The 23,228-nt window shown below is 42.2% G+C and overlaps 1 long non-coding RNA gene across 3 annotated transcripts; it reads left to right on the top strand.

The window, feature by feature from the left end:
- Positions 1-11,126: 11,126 nt before the first annotated feature.
- Positions 11,127-22,246, top strand: LOC125392461 (uncharacterized). 3 transcript variants are annotated; one of them, XR_007229538.3, is made up of 4 exons: positions 11,580-12,367; positions 16,104-16,280; positions 16,583-16,689; positions 17,340-22,246. It is a non-coding gene; the product is annotated as an uncharacterized LOC125392461 (long non-coding RNA). The 3 variants fall into 3 exon arrangements; XR_015739488.1 differs by lacking the exon at positions 11,580-12,367 and adding an exon at positions 11,127-11,371 and having other exon boundaries at positions 16,583-22,246; XR_015739487.1 differs by having other exon boundaries at positions 16,583-22,246.
- Positions 22,247-23,228: the final 982 nt, after the last annotated feature.

A 23,228-nucleotide genomic window follows, 5' to 3' on the forward strand; every position in this document is an offset into this window, starting at 1 on the left:
GTTCCTTTGACCCCATAACCCCTCAAGCATAAGTTGTCATCAGTGTTTTTGATCTTGGCAATTCTTACAGGTGTAAGATGAAATCTCAGAGTTGTTTTGGTTTGCATTTCTCTGATGACTAAGGATGTTAAGAATTTCCTTAAGTGTATTTCAGCCATTTTTGATTCCTCTGTTGAGAGTTCTCTGTTTAGATCTGTACTCCAATTTTTAATTGGATTATTTGTTCTTTTGATGACCAATTTCTTGAGTTCTTTGTATATTTTGGAGATCAGACCTCCGTGTGCCGTGGGGTTAGTGAAGATCTTTTTCCATTCTGCAGACTGTCATTTTGTCTTGTTGACCGTGTCCTTTACTTTTACAGAAGATTTTCAGTTTCAGGAGGTCCCATTTATTAATTGTTTCTCTCAGTGTCTGTGCTACTGGGGTTATATTTAGGAAGTGGTCTCCTGTACCAATGCATTCAACTTTACTTCCCACTTTCTCTTCTATGAGGTTCAGTGTGGTTGGTTTTATGTTGAGGTCTTTGATCGTTTTGGACTTGAGTTTTGTGCATGGTGATAGATATGGATCTATTTTCATTCTTCTACATGTTGATAATCAGCTATGCCAGCACCATTTGTTAAATATACTTTATTTTTTTCCATTTCATATTTTTTGCTTCTTTGTCAAAAATCAGGTGTTTGAAGGCGTGTGAATTAATATCTGGGTCTTCGATTTGGTTCCGTTGGTTCTCCTGTCTGTTTTTATGCCAATACCAGGTGGTTTTCAGTACTGTCGCTCTGCAGTAGAGTTTGAAGTCAGGGAAGTTCTTTTATTGTACAGGATTGCAAAACTTGAATTTTACTTCCTATTGAATGTGTCAGGAGCAAAGCTGAACCCTCACACATCATGTTCTCTCTGTGCGCATTTTTGTTACAGCCTCTGCCTCATTTCTCTCTGGTTTCAGTTCCATGTTCGTGTCATGTCTCGGTACTGCTTCTCTGAGTAAGTCCTGACTGTTTCCAGAGTGTCTCTTCTTCTGAACCTCAGCTCCCACCCAGTGCTTTCCCAATAAAGACACAGCCCCCTTTCCACCAGGAAGTACTTTGTCCTCTGTGCCAACATCTTCCAAATAATATGAATTTACATTGTGGGAAGTTCTCCCCCTTTAGAATATACTCTGGTGTGTTGTCTGCTTTTGTTTTGTTTTACAAGTCAGGACTTCTCTGCGTAGCTCTGACCATGCTGGTACCTGTTCCATAGATCACGCTGGCCCCGAACTCAGAGATCTGCCTGCCTCTGCTGGGATTAAAGGTGTGGGCTACCTTGCCTGGCTACTCTGGTGCATTCTTAGTAGTTTGAATGCCTTGCCTCATTTTATTTGAGGGAAGGATTTTAAAATTACATATCCCTTACATAAAGAAATTCGCCGAAGGAATCATGGAAGTGACATCTGTTTTTAACTTGAAAGTAAAGGGGAATCATGTAAAAGTTGTTTCTTGTGCACTGTTTAGAAAAGACGTTACCCCTGGAGCTGGGAACAGTCGTCCTGAGTGAGGTAACCCAGAACCAGAGAGATAAAGTTGGTGCGTTTTCTCCCATATGCCAATGTTAGCTTCCAATCTTTAGATGCCTGTGTGTTCTGGGGAATACCCACAGAATGAGGGGGGTAGGAAGAGCCCATGGGGGAGGGATGTTTCCTTAAGAGAAGGGAGAATAAACACTGTGGGGTAAAGGAGGAAGAGAGAATAATAGAACTGAGAAGGTTAGATGGGATGGGAGATGGGGGGCGGCACAGAGGAGGGAATAAGGAGAAGAACAAAGCTAGAATTATTCAGGCAAATTCATAAAGAAACTCACTACCAGAGAAGATCCCTAAAATACATACACTTACATATCTGAAAAAGGGTTAAATGGAGTTACCGTATAATGTGGACACCATGTACTAGCAAATAAAAATCCCAGTACTAGGAACAGGGTACTTCATTTTGAGTTGTTAGGCAGTGAGATCCTTCAGTCTCTTAAACATTAGAGTCCATTGTCATGGCTCTTGGTTATCCTCCAGAAGATGACCGTAAGACCCCATTGCTGGAGTGTCCCATACATGAAAAAAGCAAGTTGATCCTGACCTGGAAATGCTTACTGGCTGGTTTCCACAGTCCTGAAAGGTGTTATGGAGGCTCCCAAAGGAGAAAGGTAATCCTCAGTCTTAACCAGCTGAGTCACCCTGCGAGCTATAACAATGACTGTCCCCAAAAGACATGTCCTCTGTGGCATGACTGTCACGAAAGCAATCAACCACTTTCTGATTATGAGATGGAATCCATATATGGCACAGTTACTGAAATCAAGAATCTCTGGTTAAATAGTCCAAAGACCCTAGAGGAGAGCCTTGCCACAATTACTCTGCTAAATGAACATGGCATGAAATCAACGCCTAATGACTTGTACTTGTACCCGCAGATTAATGCATCTCTCAGCCCTCAACAGAGAAGCTTGGAGTAGATTCCCATTGCCACAGAGACCCACAACTCATCAACATGTGAAGAATAGAAGACTTTGGAGTGCTCAGCCCTAAAGGGGACATCTAAATCAGACTTCTTCCCACAGAGTTCAGGGATCTTCATGGAAGAGGGGATAGAAAGATGTTAAGAGTCAGAGATAATAGATAACTACAAGAAAATCGTGTCTTCTGGATACAATAGAGCAGTTGCACGTATGAACTTAGAGTAATTTTGACACCATGCATAAGACCTGTTGAAGTGTAAGCCAGACAAAATCCCAGGATGAGTCGACACGAGTGTGTTATTCCACACACATTAGGTGAGGATCTGTTGGTGGTTGATAACTGTCAAGAGAGGGAGAATCAATTTTATTTAAGGATATGACCCATGGTACATAGATCACATTCCAGAGCAGGCCTTGCTGCCAACTATGGACGAGACTAATTGGATTTGATGGTTTTAAAGAAAAAGAACAGGAAGTTGGTTGGGTATGGAGGTGTCTTGGAGGATCTTGGAGGAGTTGTGGGGGCAAATGTCATCAAAATATTTATCATATGAAGCTCTCAAAGTATTCATAAAATATATTATTTAAAATAATTTTTTTACCTTCAAACTTAGTTTCCTTCTTCTTCCTCTAGTGATTTATAATTATATACTACGCTCATATCTTTTTTGGTTAGGGCCATTCACACTTCGCTACTGACATTAAGAATTAATAATGGGTACTGCTTCAATTCCAATCTATTATTAATCTGAGGTTTTAGTTCCAGATTCATGTTTTATAATATAATTTCAAAGACTTCTCATCTTTTCCAACTAGCGTGTCAAGTTTCATGATTTTATTAAAGCCACTGTTTGAAGTTAACTGTAGAATCTGCCATCTGCATCAATCAGAGCTCTTTCATTTATGGGACGTCTTTGCCTTTCTTGCATTCTTTATTTTAATGCCTACTGTTTTATGTCTGTCTTGAGCTCCTAAAGCACACCAGGACTGCCAGTTTCTCTTGCCTTGGCCAACTCTGCCTTCTACACGCAGAAACCACAGTCATGAGCAATGGGTAATCTCCTTCCTCCTTGTGCAGCCTGACGCTGGATCTGAGTTCTAAACAGGTTTGAGATCTGTTCCTCTCCTTCTGTGGTGCATCCTCATCTGTGGTTCTCACCTGATCTCAAGTCTTGGGCATGATTTCTGGAAGATGAAGCCACTGGGGTTCTCTGGAGGGTGGTTAGCGAGCCAACACTTGACATCCCAAGCATTATTCTTTATATTTGTTGGTGAGACAGGGGCCACTGTGTAGCTCAGGCTACCCTCAAACCCAGATCCTCCTGGTTCCACCTTCTCAGCACTGGAATTATAAGCATGCACAGCCACCTGTACTTTATCCTTTTTACAACTATGAAGGTCTCCACCACTGTCTTCTTTCGCATCGTTACAGCAGCTACCAGCGTTAGGTTATGCATTGACTCAGCACTCACATTAACGTTCTTTGTTTTCCTCCACTTCTCTTTCATATGTGTGGATTTTTTTCTCAATATGGGCTAAAACACATATACATATATCCTCTTGTTCTTTTAGCTAAAGACATGAGACATGGGATGTAAGTAAGCATACATGAAGATGACTGTCTAGGGCCTACGTCAGAATGGGTAAGAGCTCACAGTACAGCCTGTGAGATCTGATGGGTATCCAGGGGACAGTCCTGGAATGGAAAGAAGACAGGATCTTTGTTTTGATGATATTTGCCCCCCCCTCCTCCAAGATTCACTCATGCCTATCCAATTCCTTCCTTCCTTCCTTCCTTCCTTCCTTCCTTCCTTCCTTCCTTCCTTCCTTCCTTCCTTTCTTTCTTTCTTTTTATTTTTAACCCATCAAATCCTAGTAGTGTTGCCCAAGTAGTTCCTGTCTCACAAGTAGTGCATGGGATCTCAAGCATTGGCTCCAGAGAACTCCTGCAGCTCTGTCCATGTAGAAAAGCCAGGTTGCCACTCCCTTCCTGGTTGCCACAAGAAGCTCGATAAGTCCCTCAATTTCTCCAAGTCTTATTTCCAATTTTCTTGGGATAGAACACAGTTTTTCATTAAGAGTATGTAGGAATACAGAGAAGGATAAGAAGTCATTGTTATTAACTCGAAAGGCAAGATAAGCAACTTCAGATAAGAAAATTGATGTCCAATGTGATGAGCGATCACTGCTGTGAAACTGGAGAAAGACATAAAATCGTAGCAGAGCAGAGCTGTTAGCTAACATCAAATGAGTTCAGAAAAATACACAGTCAAAAGTATTTGTTTGGATCTTTGCTCTCGGTTTTAGTGTAGCAGTGACCTACAAGGTTAGCAAGAGAGAGAAAGTAGAGTCCTGGGGCAGGCAGGGTGGCCATCTAGGCAACTGGCCAGTGTTCACTAGCCATTGGATATGTGACATTTAGTCACTGAACCTACGCAATTCAGCCTTCAGATAGATGTAGCCTTACCTCACTCAGTGTCTTCCATATGTCTCAAAATATTGACAGCCCGATGAAATAATGTGAAGGGTAAATAGGAGTGAGGAAGAGCCAGATTACTCAGGACAAACAAATGGACGGAGGCCAGCTGTTCTCCATTTTTTTCCTGAGGACAAATAGTTCCCTTCTGGGAACAGTCCCAGCATGGCTTCTTCTTCCACTTACTCGGCTCTTAATGTTTTGAATTGTGGCTATTTGTGTAGGAGGCTCATCTTCTCTACTGAACCATACGCTGGACCCCTTTCCGTCTTTGCAGCCCCTTGGGATAGGACATAGCACTTAACAGGAGTTCAGTGGCCATGCATTGAAGACACAAAAGGGTTCCCAGTGGCCATAGCAGGGACTCAGTCACACAGAGCAAAGGACTGTTTTCTCAAGATTGTTCAGTCAGTGAATAATTTGCCAAGGGACCATTATCTCCTCTCTAGTTTTTTTTCCCTCCTTGTTATTTCTTTGCTTTTTTTTAAAAAAATATTTTTTTCTAAAGAAAAACATACTCTCATCAATTTGAAATGATTTAAATATGGTCTTGTGTGTGACCATAGCATATGAGCTGCCAAACTCCCAGAACTCCATCCGGAGCTCAGAGCTCTGATTCTGTGATGAGATTTATCAGTAGCTGTCACTTCCCTCTAGCCTCTTCTCCCTGTCCCTCACCTGGCTCAAGGCCACACAAGAAGGATGAGCACAGCTTAGAACTTCTGGGCCTTACCCTTTCCTGAAAACTTAGACACATCTAGGCCGGGGATTGTTCGCTGAAACAAGACCCAGGCTTCATCTGCCACCAAGGTAGATCCCTTTTTCAGAGACAAACATGATAGACAGAACACTTAGGAAGAAATCAGACACTGGTCTGCACTCCTGGATCTGCTCTAGCAAAAATGGGGGCCATTCATAGTGTGAATATTGTTTGGATATGTGGTTCCCCCAACACTGGCATGAAGATTTTCTTAAAAGTATCCAACTTTCTCCACTGGGCCCTAGAGCCACCTCCAATGCCAGCCATCATATGAAGAGCCCAGGGAGGGCCTTCCCCACCCCGACCTGTGAATTTGTGGTACCCAGTGACCCAGAGACAAGAGAAGCTTTTGTGGAGGAGCGGCCTTTCTCCACTTGACGGGGAAGTCATGTTTCGGTTCTAGGGGCTTCCTTAGGAGAAGTTTGGCCTTCCAAGTTTAATTTTCAGACACTTTGAAACTGTGGAAAGTTTAATTTCTCATTCTGTTCAGGCTCCAGAGAATCCTAATTTGATTATTTTTCTTAGAATTCTCCTTCAAAAGGAACAAAAGAACCATAATGATAAAGAATGGATCCCCAAGGTGCTTTGTCAAGATCAAGCTCTTTAGGAAAAGCGGGGCATGGTGGTTTGTTGTTGAACAATAGTGTCTGGGGCTCTTGCCCCGGGCCATTCCTTGGTGTATGGAGCCAGTAGTCACACCTGCATTACTCCACTTTCCTTGAGACCTCACAACTCCACCATTGTCAGAGGTGAGCCCCAGAGATCGGGAAAGCATGTGGAGGCAGTCCCTTGGGGTCCCTGCAGGACTCACTGTTTTCTGGGAGTGTGTGGTGTGCACATCCGTGTTCTCTGCTATGAAATCGCTAGGCACGCACAACTATGGAGCACATGAAATGTGTGAAAGAACTGAGGTGTGCTTCACATGTAAAATAAACAGACCAGTCTCAAAGACGTAGTGTGCAAATAGAGGAAACTGACGTGGTTTTTTTTTCTCAAGAATGTGTAGAAATGATAGTATTTTGGATATATCCAGTGAAATGTTATATGCTTTCAAGTGTTTTCTCTCTTCTTTCTGTCTCTCTCTGTCTTCTCTTCTTTCCTCCTCCTGTTTCTTCCTCTTTCATTTATTTTCTTTTCAGTGTTGTTTTCTTTTTGAGGCAGGGTCTCCCTACGTTGTCCAGGCTTCTTTGGAACTGGCATCATGTTTGTCTGTATGTGTGGGATGGTGCTGCTCTAGACGTAGACTGAGTAGGAACAGGGTAATTCTCACTGGATTTTTCTCTTCTGCTCTACTTCTTGTAAGCACTAGAAACGTCAGACTGGCAGCGACACTCAGTCGCCCTGGGAGGTGGCCATGTGTTCTCCATGTGCTCCATGGTTTTTCTAATGAGATTATAAGTATCTGAGTCCCTAAACCATAGTGTCAACAGCTCATAATAAGTGATAACCATTGCGTCAGGTGTACTGCTGGGGTGAAGATTTTGAAATGGAGTAAATCCTGGCCACGGCCCTGGGAACCTTTTGTCTAGAGATAAGGCAGGAAGGAGTCAGCTGGTACAGGTGCCATGGAGGACTTAGCACAGGCCCCTGAGGTTCTCAGCACGGGCATTGGGACCTGGAAGAAGAGGTCTTCCGTTGAGCCACTTAGGTCTACAATCTTTCCATCACTACCCAATCATTTTTATATATAAGTAGGTTTCTTATCATGTGAGTAAAATGTAGTTATTATTTTATAAAAAGGAAATACCGATAAAGCAGAAAACGCAAACGTCACAGTTGACACTGTTAACATTTGGATACAATCATTTCCAGAACAAAGTTTGTCCAGAGTGAGGACCGAAACTCAGATTAGACACATAGAAAAGGGTATTTCCAGCCTCCCAGTGGCTGTATCCAGAAGGGCAAACAATCACCTTCTACCATCCCTTGGTCACTCCATCTTTCATGCTTGCTTTGGTCAGCCTGGCTTTACAGCCTCAGTCCCCATAGGCCCTGACTTTCTGCTCATTTGGAAATACGGACCCTGACAGTTCACAGTTACATCATCCATGTGCCTGAAATATTGAATGGGAGGGAAGAGGGGAAGAGAGAAAAAAAGAATGGATCCCACTGGGTCAATCAAGGACTAATCTGATTGATTAATCCATTCCAACACAATGGATTATGAGGAAGAAAGACTGAGCTGCATAGAGAGAGGAGCAGAAAAGGAATAAAAAAGATGCCGGTCTACTTCTACCTATTATATATCAATTTATTGATATATAATTATATATCTATTTATTTGTCTGGCATAAGAAGCTATTTGGAGAGCTGAAGGAAATGGGAGAGTGCCTAAAACCTACCTTGAAATGCAGGTTCGTTTTATTGAAGTGCTCAGGAGCTGAGCCAGGCACCAGGATATACAGCTTTGGCTCAGGGACATTAGACTGATGTTGGAGGAGGGCCTCTTGTTGGTTCCGGGCTGCCCGGCTAGCTTAGACCTGAAATAATCACAAAGAAACCATATTATTTAAACAACTGCTTAGCCCATTAGCTCTAGCTTCTTGTTGGCTAACTCTTACATATTGATTTAATCCATCTCCATTAATCTGTGTATTGCCACGTGACAGTGGCTTATCCACAAAGTTTCAGCATGTCTGGCTCTGGCAGCAGCTCCATGGAGTCCCTCTGACTCCACCTCCTTTCTCACAGTATTCAGTTCCATCTTCCCTGCCTACTGAAGTTCTGCCCTGCTGTAGGTCCAAAGCAGTTTCTTTATTCATTAATGGTAATCACAGCATACAGAGGGAAATCCCACATCACCTCCCCTTTTCTGTTTAAATAAAAAGGAAGGCTTTAACTTTAATATAGTAAAATTACCTATAACAAAACAGTTATCAAACAAGAATTATAGTTACAATATTTCTATTTATTTTAGCTTTTATCATAGCTAAGGAAAATTATAATCATAACTATCTATTTATTCTTCAACTTCATCAAAGACTCCAGAAGGATATAACATTACCTAAGTAAATAGGAAGCGCATTGTAAGCAACTTCCAAAACTCTAGAATTGACAGCAGCATCTCGCTGCCTAGACAGTCAGCCAAAGTTCTTCTGTACCATTGGGGCATCCATCTTTAGCCCACAGGCCCATAGTATCCAGCAGACTTTCCATGATGCAGGAAATTTCAAAGACAGTTCTACCTATACTTGCAGTTTGTCAGTCACTTTTTTCTGTGTCTTGCAGAATGTCTAGCAGACTCTTTCATGAAGCAGGAACCTTAAAGGATCATCTCACCTTTAGGCAATGTCAGCAGTCATTTCTCTGTGGGTCCTGCATGTCCAGTTCATAAAACTGTCTAGGCAAGAGCAATTTCTTTATTCATTAACCAATAAAAGCAACACACTATGACAAGGGCAGTTTCTTGCCCAATTGGTTAACAAACTCTATAAGGAGCCTCTTTGATGCCCATCTTCCTCTTGAAGTAGCTTGATGCTGCCAGGATCTGATGTGTCTCACTGTCATAAAAAGTCCTAATTATCTAAAACATTTAAATGTCATATTCTGAAGGTCTCTGAAAGATTTGAAGACTACCTATCTAACTGAAATATATGTCTGTATATCTAGAAAATCTAACTAACATGGCTACAAGCTTGATTATTATAGATGACTATCTATTAACTTATATTTCTTAATTATACATTACATTTTTAAATGAGCTACACAAACACAATACCTTACTCAAGATCAGAAATACATATACATATAACAAAATTAACCTTAAATTTGTATCAATAAACCAAGATCCATACCAATGGAAAGTATTTTTCCCCCTTGAAAACTCCCATGGCTCCTCTGGGCGAGGCACACTTCCCTCTCCTTAGCTGACACTTTTAGGAAGGAAACCAAGTGATGCTCTCAGAGTCCCCCTTGGGAGGTGGCACTGCATCTTCTCACTGTGTAACTTGGAGACTTGCGTGACGTTAAGCTTGGAGGAGTCACTTGGTTTTGTAACATGCACAAAGTCAGAAACAGAACCTCCTGTGCTATCCCTCCTACCCTCTGTGTATGTGTGTGTGCACGCGCACATACGTGTATGTAAATGCTACTGTATACAGGCAAATATGTGCTTGTGCAGAGGTCAGAAGACAATCTTAACTGCCACTATTCAGGTACCACCCACCTTCGGGCTTTGTGTGTGCATGTGTGTGTACATAAGTGGGTGCACAGGTACGTGTGCACATGTGCACATATATATATGCATGTGTGTGTAGAGGATTGGGTATCTTCTTTACTTGATCTCCATTTCAGGTTTTGAAGTATAGTTTTTTTGATAAACTTGGAATCAAGCATTTGGCAATCCCGAGGATGTTCCTGACTCTACCTTCCCTGAGCAGCATTACAGGCATACGTGTCTGCATCTTGCTTATTTTATTTTTTAATTTTTTTTTTGAGACAAGGCTTCTCTGTACCTTTAGAGCCCATCCTGGGACTCACTTTGTAGACCAACTGACCTGTAACTCACAGAGATGCTCCTGTCTTTGCTTCCTGAGTGCTGGGATTAAAGGCGTGCACCACCACTGCCTGGCTCATCGGGCTTTTTTTTTTTTCAAAGGAAATGCAGCTAATGGCAATGAAACTTGGATTGTTTTAGCTTGAAAGAAAAGAACTTTTCTGTCAGAGCCAATTTCTAGTACCACACATTGCTTGTTTGGTTTGTAATTAAATTTTTTTGTTTATTTATATTGTGTGTGGACATTTTCTGTGTTTGCATGTTGCGCATCATGGGCATGCCTGGTGTCCGTGGATGCCAGAAGCAGGTTTTGGCTTTCCTAGGACTGGAGTTACAAATGGCTGTGAGCTGGCATGTGAGTGTTGGGAATAGATAACTGGTCCCCTGCAAGAACGGTCAGGACTCTTAGCTGCTGAGCCATCTCTAGAGTCCACTCCATGGCTTTTTTTCTAACAGCTTCTTCCACTGGCCAGGGCTTCACCAAGTGCACTGGGCTGTCTGACCAGCAAGCCCCAAGAATTTTTCTTGTTCTCATTCTCCCAGCATTGGGTTTATAAATGCGAACCATCAGGCTTGGTTACATGGACCCTGGGGGTAAAACTCAAGTCATCACGATTTCCAGGCAAGCTCCTCATCAACTGACCCACTTCAGCATACCCAGTGTTGCAAATCTTAAAAAAAAATCTGGAATGGGGCCCCCAGTGCAGGTTAAGACTCCTGTCGAGGCATCTGGAACAAGACTGCTAAAGAGAAAAAGAACATTTTCAAGGGACAGAGTAGCTGTCCAAATCTAAATCTAACAGAACTTTCTCTGAGGTCAAGGAACAATGTCATCCCTATAGCAATCTTGTTTGGGTTCCTTGTCCATTACGGTTTCAAGGTGGAGCTGACTCTGCAGTAACTATCACAGATTGCCATTGGATTGGCCATGTTCTGGAGAAAGAAAGGCCACACCTACCTCCATCTTTGGGGATCAAATAGAGAATCGATATCAACCTTGAGCAGAAAAAAAAAAATCTAGAGACTCATGTGGCAACAAGGACCAAGAAGACTTCCCAAATGTGGATGAAGGTACAAACGAATCTGGGCCTCTGACCCTCTTTTCTGCTGGAAGAATTAGTGAACTATACCTTCGGATGGAAGAACGGGACAGGTACTGTCATTTCTACACAATTCATGCATTGTTTGGGGACCTTATTGTTGAGTGCTTTTCATACTGTGTGTCCCCAGGAGGATGACTATCTCATCGTTAGGTGATATTTTACAGGGCACCGTTGCCTGTGCTGTCAATCATTGACCGTATCATCATTATGTTGCGCAAGACTGTATATAATCCATGTCCCCTGGAAGTGTCAGGATGACTCTCCTGCACCTGCTTTACACAATTGTGGCCAATGGGGTTCTCCTGCTTTGATAACTGGCAGGTTCTAGCAGAGAGGAATTAGGGTTCCTCCTCCCAAACATGAGTTTCTTAAACAGGGGCATAGCTCAGACCCTGTTCAAATGCTTGCCTGAAGGTACCATGAAAAGACAGCACCCTGCTCGGCACCAGACTCCTTCTGGCTCCTAATAAACCATAGAGCTTGTATTGACTGTGCAAAGGTTAAAAGTGTACAAATAAATACTAGGTATTCACATGGTACAAAGAGTCACCTTTGCTCCTAAAATTGATATATTACTTCTTAATCTGATCATGTAGAACATGGCTCTTAAGCCAACACAGGACATGATAAAACCTGATATACAGAACAATGTACTTTGTAAAATAGATGATTGCAAAACACTTTGAATGTGTACAGCATTTATATGGGTGCTTAATGATCACAGCAATTATTTTACAACTTAATTGTGGGAAAATTAAAGGAATAAAGTAGCTTAACAAGTTCAAGAATTTATCAGACTCTGGAGCACGAGGAAGATAAACTGGAGAGTTTGTAGCTTAGCATTGCCTCCTGCCACTGTTAGACCCACAGTTAGACTTCTTCGTAGTGTTAAAGCTGGAGACTTGGGGCTGCATGCTTGCTAGGCAAGCATTCCACCAACTGAAATACATCTACAGCATGGTGGCACCTTTTGTGTTGGGGATTTCTAAAACTGAAGTCACTGGCTAACCGTGCTGGTCCCGGGCACTCTGTGAAGTGGACTGAAGGTAAGTGGATTTTGAGCTTTACTATATTTGCTTGCCAAGTCTATTAAAGAAATAGCTTGCCATACTGTTCAGTGAGAGTGCTTATGGCCTTGGGATTTTTATACCTTTGGTCTTTGGCTGCAATAGTTCATACATAATAAACTGAGATTAAAGGTGTTTCTTGTCATGAGATGAATAATATTTAACACAAGGATTCATGCTATCTACCTGGTGACCTTGGACCAAATCACTGGAATAATTTGTTGGTGTTTTTTAAATTAGAATTTCATTCTACTTTGATATGAGTTGATTTGCTGTCTCCAACGGAAAGTTTGAAGCACATGCCCAGGCAGAAGAGCCTGGCATAATTTGCCGAAGGACAAAGCTTGAGCTGGGTCTGGGGGCACAGGCCTGTCGACCCAATGCCCTGGGGAGACTGAGCAAGAGAATGGAAGTGCAAGCCCTGCAGGTGTTTAGGGAGTTCAAGGCTAACCTAGGCTGAGTTGTCTCACTATGTGCCTCTCTCACACACTGTCTTATAATAAAGATACTGGAATAGGAAGGCCGCTTGTGTGTCCTGGCCACCCAGAACAGAAATAATCACACAGAAACTGTATCATTTAAATCACTGTTTGCCCCATTAGCTCTAGCTTCTTATTGGCTAATTCTTATATATTAATTAACCCATCTCCATTAATCTGTGTATCGCCAGATGGCAGTGGCTTGCGGGCAAAGTTCCAGCATGTTTGATTTTGGTGGGGCTACATGGCCTCTCTCTGACTCCGCCCTTTTTTCTCCCAGCATTCAGTTCAGTCCTCCCCATCTAGCTCTGCTCTGCCCCACCCTGCTCTCCTATAGGCTCAAAGCAGTTCTTAATTCATTAATGGTAACCACAGCATACAGAGGGAAATCCCACATCAGGATACAAAAAGGATTGGGGCCTTAGTTTCAATCCTCAGTAAAAATAAAAAGATACATAGAAGTACCCCCCAAAAGATGATAATTAAATATTCCATCACATTTTGAAGTTCAGATTTGCTGTCTCACAATCCTTTGCATCCATCCACCCAATGTGTATCCCTTTGAGGTAGAATCCCATATCATTTATCACTATTTATACACTAAAATTAAATGACTGAATTCATAGAACATTAGTTAAGAAAACATTTCCTATTTCATCCAATCCTACGCTTCTGTTTAGAAGTACGTTTGAAAGGCTGTGTTGAGTGAGCACAATTAACTAGTTAATGAACTCACTTCCCGCTTGCCCTGGAGTTATAATTGCTAACTGTTGTTAGTTGATCTAACGAAAGCCCTGGGAAAGCCCTGGGCCTTTATCAGAAGCGTTAAGAGTTGGAGAGTGTTGGATGCCTTGAATTTCCTCACACTCAAACCTTGTGAAATTTAAACACACTTGGAAAAATCTGAATGTCTTGTGAAAGCCAATAATCTGTAAAGGAGGCCTGAATCTAGTAGCAAAAGAGGGGAGCAGCTTTCAGAGTCCAAGGGTGAATGTAAGAAAGCCTGGATGTAGTAATGCCCTTTGGGGTGGCAGCTGCTAGTTCAAACTTGGACTCACAGCAGTGAAGAGGTGTGTGAGTGTGTGCGCATGTGTGTGTGACTGTAGCTGTATGCATGTGTACACCATGTACATGTGCAGATATTAGCTCCATGTGAGGCAGCTTTTTGAATTGTTCTGGAACAGCCTTCTCTTGATTATTTTCATTTACCAAGAATGCATGCATGCCCAACCCTCCTTGGAAATCCCTGATTGAAGAGCCCCTTGCCTTCTTCTATTTAGTCCCTCTTCCTTCCTCCCAGGATTCTCCTAAATGCCCAGGCATTGCTTACTTTGCCCATCTAAGCACACAGGAGCTGGTGCCCAGCACGAGCAGAGGCTAGGTGACAGCTGTTGCCAGGTGCACATTTGTGACAACCCCACCAGCTGAAGGAACAGAGTCACCTCAGAGATGTGCCATCGATAACCAAGGGACAATTATTGCCCCAGATGGCCAGCCAGCAGGAGGCTCTGTGTTTCTTTTCTGTTTGACCAGATGCCAGTGGGGTGCCAGCTGTGTTTGGAACAGGCTGCATTGCAAAATACAGCAGTGCCCTTAATGGCATCTGAGGTTGCAGGACACTTGTAGCAAGAGTCGATCTAGGTGTTGGTGGGGTTGGTTTTCACACCCATACTTGAGGTAGATACTACATCTCAAACCTTACAGCCCTTGCGAATGGACACCTATCAGGAGTTAAACACCCATATCAGTTCCACCTTGTTCCAGGATTCTGAAAGAAGGGATGGCCCCCAGAAGGCTCTGTTGTTAAGTTCAGGACTTTGTAATGTGCAGACAGCCAAAGGAACAATCTCATTTATTCCAGTTCTTTCTTGTAGCTCATGGCTGTGTGGTTTGTGCATAGAAGCAACCCACTCAAATTCAGCAGCCAGGTATCAGAGCAGAGAGAGGTGGGCTAGACCTGAGGGAGCCTGGTGTGGTATCCTGAAGGCCAATCTGGGGGTTACTGAAAGAGGCGAAAGGCCTGTTGCATACTGAGGTGCATGACTCTAATCCCAGCACTTGGTGGGAGGTGGCTGATATGGGTGGATTAAGAACTCAAAGCCATGATGGGCTACAGGGCGAGACCTCGATCCAAGAACAATAAAATCAACAGCAAAACTAGAATGAAGACGAGGAAAGAGTCAGGACTGATGAGGACCGGGACTGGGTCAGCTTGCTATGAAACCATTGCAGAGTTTAGATACAACTGTCCCTCTGCATCCAGGAGCATCTCCATGTTCCCAGACCCAATATCTGTAGGCTTACATACCATGAGACTTTAGTAAGTGAAGGTACGTAGGAGGATGAGTGCAGGTTATATGCAAGCACCCATTGGCCTAACCATAAGGGATCTGAGTCTCTGTGGGTATTGATATATGGAGGCAGGGAGAGCTGGTACCAGTTCCCCATGAACACCGAGAGATGACTATGCATATATTTTATATAGTTTATACACCTGTCCATGAGTTGTTTTTTTTTTTTCTCAAATCCCGTTGAGGCACAAACTACAGCCCAGAGTGATTTTATTGGTTCTAAAACTTATACAGTTTGAGTGACTCTTAAAGAGAAACAAATTGAAAGTATAAAATTATTAGCTACAAAAGCGATCTTTTTTATGAATAAAAAACCATTTTTAACTAGTCACATAGCACCAAGAACTTAAGGTTTGAAATACATAACCCTTTACAAATTGTCTGATGCCATAACTCTTTTGTCTATATTTTTTTACTTCACATTTTTATTTGTCTCTTACCATAGCATATATTGATGTATTATTATTCATAGAAAGACTAGGGAGGTAACTCCATCTTCCTGATAACATGGTGATGCTGTTGGGCTGTGTAAACCTCACACTGTTACCACTATAGAGTTGTATTTGACTGAATGTTTATGTCCATACAAAATACATAAATTAAAACCTAGTCCCTGACGGGAGTTCATAGGGTGGAGGAGTGTTGGGCTTTGGGGTGGTGATTGGGTCATGAACATGGGGCCCTTGTGAATGACATCTGTGGCCTTGTATTTGAGGCTGCAGAAAGCTCAGAGAGAAATTAACCATACATGTACCAAGAGAAGGCCTCCTAGATACTAAACCTTTTCCCATCATGTGTGTGTGTGTATGTGTGTGTGTTAGAGCACACAGATATGTGTGCACGCATGTAGAGACCAGAGAATAACTGGACATTCTTTCTCTTTAGGCACCAGCACCTTGTCTTTAGAGTGTCAGTGAGATGGCTTGCATCTCACTGTGGCCTGTAAGCCCCAGGTTTCTGGATGCTTCTGCTCCCCCAGCCCTGGGATTCTAAGAAGGGGCCACCAAGGCTGGCTTTCTGCGTGCACACTGGTGACTGAACTCAGGTCCTTATACTTGCATGGTGAGTGATTTCCCTAGGCCCCCTATTGGCATCTTAGTTTTGGTTTCTCAGCCCTGAGAACTGTGAGAAATTGACTTCTGCTCTTTAAGACCTCTAGTCTATTACCTTATAGTGAGCCAAATTACCTAAAAAGCCCATGGATGCTGAGGTATAACGGTCATATTTCCAACAAAAGGCTCTGTCTTGGTGCCAATGAGAATAAACCACATTGTGATTTTGCAACTTTACACGTCTGATTGCTAAAAACATCTCACAGACCAGCTTAGCTTTCTTCTAATTCCTGCTTCTTCCCCACCCTCCAGATGCTCGGAGCCTCTCAAGACAGTTTCACCACTGGAGAGCCCAGCAGTGTTCAGTCTTGCCTTGCCTCTTCGTGACAGAACATCCCTCTCTGAGAGTCGATGCCTTGGTCAGGCTTCCCCCTCACCCTCAAATCCTGTTCTCTTTGTACTAACAAGGGTCAAACTTGATTGAATTCTGAGAATAATCAGAAAAATGAAATTGGTGGAGGGGCGTGGACTTTACCTATGACTTCCTTATGACAAGAAACCTTTACCTGTGAGACCTGTTCCTACCCTAATTGTTGGATAATGAGCACCCGACTGAAAATTCCTTCTTTTGAACTGAATGCCATGTATTTTCATTTTATGCTATTTTTATTCCAAAAAACCTCTCCCCATCTCCATCTGCATTGCTCTAGCCCTCATAAAGAAGGTTAAGAACAAGAGGTATCCAGAAGCCTCTCATGATGAGAAGCATCAAGCCCTCACCGTTTCCTTGAACACATGTACAATTATTTCATTCAGTAACGTATCACAAAATGATCTGAACAAACAAAGGATTTCCTATTCTCCTGGCCTCTATAATACAGTTGTCTCATGCTGCATTTTCTAAGATGAATTTATAAACATTTTTTAGTAGATTGAGTTTTTTTCTTTTAATTTGGAGCCACCTAATTTCTGTTTGGATGCATCCGCTTTGCCCTACCTAACTTTGGAGTAGGAGATCCATGGACTCGGTCCTCAGAATGCTGCAGGCTAATTTTCTTCTCTCTTTTAGCCCATCTCCATCTGAGACAATTATCTTTGACGTCTGGAGATGGAGTCCATCTTTGCTCAAGAGGACTAGCCCATCTTGGAGGAATTTTAAGTGTTCTGCTGGATACGACTTGTACCGACACGTGTTTATTTCCACAGTGCACCTGTTCCTCCGGCGGTGGGACCTCTCCACTCAAGCCAGCCTCAAGCACAGCCTAAGCACAGCCCCACGCCTCCTCCTTCAAAAGAGCAAAAATAGCCGGCATGTACTAACAGCTTATCAAGAGCCCCAAACTATCCCAGGCGTTTTTATGTACTTTATCTCATCTCATCCCCACAGCAGCTTGGGAAAATAGCCAGAAAAGAAACTTGAGGCTCGGAGAGACAAAGCCAGTTGCTCGACGTTGCTCTGTGACGAAGCAGAGCATGAAGGAAGCCTAGTCATCTAGGTCCGGGGTCTGAGGTCCTGCATAAAGATGGCAACTGTTATTTGTGTGGTTTGAAGGAGTTGAGGGCATATGGATGAAATCAGGTCTTTAATGGCTAAGGCCTTGGTCAATTCTTTATTACTGTCTTCTCCGCAGCTGTGAGGGGCACACCATGCTAGGTTGCCCTCAACACCAATTCCACAATGGCACTTCGATAAGGGGATATGATAGAACAATGTGCTATAGAACCTTAAATCTATGACATCACCTGTATGACATGTTTACCTGCATACATCCATTCATGTCTATGGAACATTTAGATGTATATATCCATGTACAGGTATATACACATATGAAGAAAATTAATTAAATTTTCTTCAACATATATGAGACCAGATGTAGGTGCTGTCTTTGAAGGGGACAACTTCCTGATAAGACAGGATACTTCTGACTGCCTGCTGTAAGTCCTCTGGGAATTTGTGTGAGTATGCATGTGTGTGTGTGTGTGCACATTTCCACAAGATTAATTCTTTTTCTTGCTACTCACGGTACCGTTCTCACAAATCTGTGATTCACAGCAGGAATGCAGCCCGGAACTTCTGCTATGTAAGCAGCTGTAGATGCTTCAAATACCACTGGACATGTGATCCAGGGCTCACTATAAATTTACCCCTAAAAATAAAGCAACAAGTGACCGAATGGCACTAAGAATTAGTAACTGCAATGCGTAAATGGAATGTGCCAGGCTCTACCTCAAAATTCCCTTTATAAAAAGATGGTTATAATTAAAACCCGAAATACCTGAAGGTGCTGTGTTGGAGTCAATGTGCTGGAATTTTTGTGAAAAGAATGCTATTGTTATTTTAAAGGAGAGATACACAGAGAGAGGACTTTCCATGACTTCTATAGCATTGGAAATAGGGTGGCATTATTGCATCACCGAGAACTGCATTCTATAAAGGAATTTCAACTGGACTCAGGCTTGGTACTCCGGGAGGCCAGGGTTTTGAAGGCTGAGAGGCTCTTGGTTAAGCTGTTTGCCATAGAGAGAAAGAAATTCACGTCTAAAATTTGCACCACAGCTTGTGACAGATTAGCTTGGTGATTCAGAACTGGGAATAACCTCGGGAGAGTGCCATGCATCTCATGCTTCCAAAAGTCGGTGTCAACTGTGAAAGTCGTGAAAAAGCGAAAACCCGACATAAGGGGAGAAAGTGGGAATCTGAAGGCTGTCACTTCGTGTGACCTGCCCTTTCTTCTATGTCTGGAGTATGGAGTTTAAGTCCAAGGGCCACTTTCCCTGTAACAGTCTGACATGAACAAAAGAAGAAAAATGGGGAAGAGAGGAAGAGATGGAAAGGGAAAGGGAGACGGGGAGAGGGAGACTGCGGGGGAGCGACAGAATGAAGACAGAAGAGAAGGAAGAAGAAAGAAAAAAAAAAGAGGGGAAAATAAACACTAACTACCACTTCTAAAAAGATCAAGCAGCTCCTAAAGGCTTCCATGGTGCTGTTTGGGATGGAGATGGAGACCAGTGGGAGGAGGATGGAGAAAAGGAAGGGAAATTGGAAGATAATTATCATCTAAATAGGTTAAATGCGTGTATGAAAATGTCTATTTTGTACAATTAATACTTTAAAAAGAGAGAGAGAAACTTCCTGATTCTGAGTATACCACAGGTAAAAGGCTCGGCCCATCAGAAAGAAAATTTGATTGAAGATCAATTTTTGGACATGGGAAAAGTGAGGGAGAGTTCTTAAAGCCACTTGAATTACCGGAGATGAAAGGTTAAAAGCCTTAAAGACCAAAGACTACATTAGCAACTGAACAGCAGACACCATCAACAGAAACACGCAGAAATTAGCAGAACGAATGTTAAATCTCGAAGAGCAGGAAAAGGAATTCATTTCAGCGGCCCAAAAAGATTTCCTTTTCTCTGTATTCCCAAATCAATTGTTTAGTGGATGGGAGTTTTAATGGGTAGTTTCTATTCAGTTCTTTAAAACAAGCACACAATCCGCTGTGGGCTGCACAGGGCAGAGATCAAAGCAGGTAGATTATCAGACAGTTACCCAGTGCTCTGCACTCTGTCAGGGGCTGTGAGTGTTTCTACGAGGAATGGGGATGCACTCTGATCTGCATCAGCCTTAATCTCTCATGAATCAGGTTTAAAACCACATACCATAAGTCTGGCTTTTGTGGCATTCTCTAGTTTCTAGTAGCTATGCGGCAGGGTGAACCACTATAATGGTGAGAAGCCGAGGCGGTTATATTTATTAATCTAGCATTAAGAGGACCTTTCCAGGTAGTGAATGATAGTCCTTTTTATTATGTCATTTGCAGGAAAAGGGGATGAAACCGGAGATCATCGCATTAAGTGAAATAAGCCTGATTCAGAGACATAAGTTTTCTACCATATGCAGAACCGAGACTTAAAATACAGGTGTGCATAAGATATGAAAGTAGAAAGGGGACTATGCAGGGAAAGGAGGGGATTGAAAGTCAGCAGAGAGGAAAACAAATGAGGATGTGAGAAGGTAAAAGCCCAGGCAAATATTGCATGTTCTATCTTACATTTTATACACACGAACACACACACGCACACCACGAGAGCATGTGTACTGCTGCTTGAGGGGAGTAAGCAAAACAACGGGAGGGGAAAGGGCCGAGGTAATGTGAGGGGATAAAGATTAAAAGGGCATGCCACACATACATGCAAATGCCATAATCCAATATTTTGTACATTTCCTAAGAATTTTTAAATTATTATATACTTTCTTGGCATCTCAGAGTAAGAGGAGCGTGGTTTTAACCTCTGCAAATTCCCCAGCTAACATGATTCTTAGTGGTGGTAAAAATGAAGTGTTCCTTCTATGGACAGATCAAGCAAAGATGCTCACTTTTACCTTGTCTATCCTGCTGCTGTTGGGGGTCTTCAGGACAATTAGGTAAAAAGAAAGAAAAGGCATCCCTCAAATGTAATAATTAGTGATCAGATTTAGCAAAGTTGCCGTATACAAAACTATTACTCAAAATCAGTTGTGTTTTTATGGACTAATAATGAATAATCAAAAGAAAACCAAGAACATGATCCCATTAAAGACAGCATGAGAAAGAATATAATACTTAGGAATAAACTTAACTTAGAAGACAGAAGCATTTGATTAAACACTGCTGCAAGAAATCAAGGAAGTAACAGATGAAGACAATCCAAGTCCTCAGATTGAATTAGTTGGCATTGTTAAAATATCTGCACAGCCCGAGTTAATGCCAGGTTTCAAAGGGTCCCTCGCAAGGTGCATGCTTAAAGACAGGAAACAGTCCTCAAGTTCCTATAGAATCAGTGATTTTTATGTTGAGTGACCAAAACAATCTTAAGAAAGAAAAACAAAACTGAGACCTCAATACATCCTGATTTCAAAACTTACAAATAGACTATAATCCAAACAGTATTGTATTGGCAAAAAGGTGGGCGTGTAAGCCAGCAGCAGAACAAGCCCAGAAATAAACCCTTATATATCAAGTTAAATGATTTTCAACAAAGATATTCAGTCTACCCAAGGAAGAAAGAATGGTCTCCTTTATAACTGGTCCTGGGAAAATTAAAAATACGATGTCAAATGAATAATATTTGTGCATGCTACAGGAAAAGTATCTCAAACTGTATTACAGTACTAAACACAAGTATTGAAATCATAACGTTCCTAAGAGGAAACAGTAGAAAAGATTCAGAACATTATAATCTTTTTGGAAAAGACACAGGCAACCACAGCAAAAATAGACAAATGGGACTCAAGAAAACTTGGAATCTTTGGGCAGCAAAGGAAACAATACAGAGGAAGGCAAGCTTCCTTTGAATATGGGAAAGCATTTGCAACCACGTTATTGAATAAGGTCTTGTCTAGCATATAGGACAGGCTGCTATAACTCAATAACAGCAACAAATAAATAACTTCATGCAGAGCTAGCAAACAAAATAGAGCCAACCGATACAGCCATTTCTTCTAGGAAGCCACACCAATGGGGACTGAAACCTTGGAAAGAAGCTGAGTTAATGAATGAGAAGGGAATTTGTATTCTGAGCATAACAGGACTGCTATATTAAAGAACTCATGGTAGCCATGGTCACCTGCACAAACCATGGTTGCCTGCAGCAGATCAAGGCAATCAACATTCTAGCATGGATTGAAGAGGGGCTTATAAACCTCCACCCCTACTTGAGAAGCTATTGACAGTTGATGGGGGGGACTGGTTAGTTTTCCTTAAGGGTGTGGTCACCAGGCTTCAGTGGATGGCCTCACACCAATAAAAATAGGAATAGCACAAATTCAACCTGGTGGGTTAATCAAAAAGAAAAAAAATCACAAAGTTGGGAGCGAGTGAGGATTAGACCTGGGAAGAGTTGGAGGTGGAGCTGGGAGTGGATGTAATAGAAATACATTGTATGCATGTATGAAATGCTCAAAGAATTAAGAAAAGTATTGTATTTTTAAAATTTTTACATCCCAATCAAAGTTTCCTGTCTCCTGCCTCTTCCCAGTTCCTCCCCACTACCCGTTACCCCTCTCCCCCTCCTCCTTAAAGATGAAAACCTGGTTGGGCAGTGGTGGGGCACATCTTTAATCCCAGCACTGGGAAACAGAGGTAGGCTGATCTCTATGAGTTAGAGGCCAGCCTGATCTACAGAGTGAGTTTCAAAACAGGCTCCAAAGCTACAGAGAAACACTGTCTTGAAAAACGAAAAACAAAACAAAACAAAAACCTGGTATAGGCTGCAATATGAGAGAACCTTTAAGACATTATACTGGATGAAATAAACTCATTACAGATAGGTAATAATCCACAAACTCATTCACATTTTAGAGTCCGAAGGAACCAAATTCAGAAACAAAGATGGGAAGTAAGCTGATGATTATGTGAAAGGGGGGCAGGGGATGAGCTTTTCAGTGCATCTAGAGATTCCGTGACACCGTTCGAAAAAGTTCTAGAGTTTGGTGACACGAAGGGGCACGTGATCCACAATGCCTTCCTGTGAACTTAAATGCTTTTATGAGATGACATTTAAGACATGTTTAAGGTCACATAAAAAAAAAAAAGACATCCAAACTTTTTCCGTAGTACTTTCCAGTACAATTTACTCCTTCTTGGGGCTGTCAGTTCGCATGTCTGACTTTTGCTGCTCTCTGGCTTCTAATCCTGTCCTAGTTAGAAAACAGTGTTTGGCTAAATGACCCCGTACCTCTTACACATTTATGAGCGTGTGTACAGCTGATCGCCTCTCAGTGGCCCACTTCCCTACTCATTCATATAAACACACTTCCGGGGCCTGCGATCATCACATGCTTGGCCTTGGCATCCTACATTGGATATTAATGAGCCTTCTGCAGTTTTCCCAAGAGTGAGGATACCTAATTAACCAGATAGTGGAGGATCGGCTCTTGCCTCAGGTCAGAGGGATTCACAGCTACTTTTTTTTTTTTTTT

This window comes from Myodes glareolus, chromosome 12 (assembly GCF_982192425.1).
Source record: "Myodes glareolus chromosome 12, mMyoGla1.1, whole genome shotgun sequence".
NCBI lineage: Eukaryota > Metazoa > Chordata > Mammalia > Rodentia > Cricetidae > Myodes > Myodes glareolus.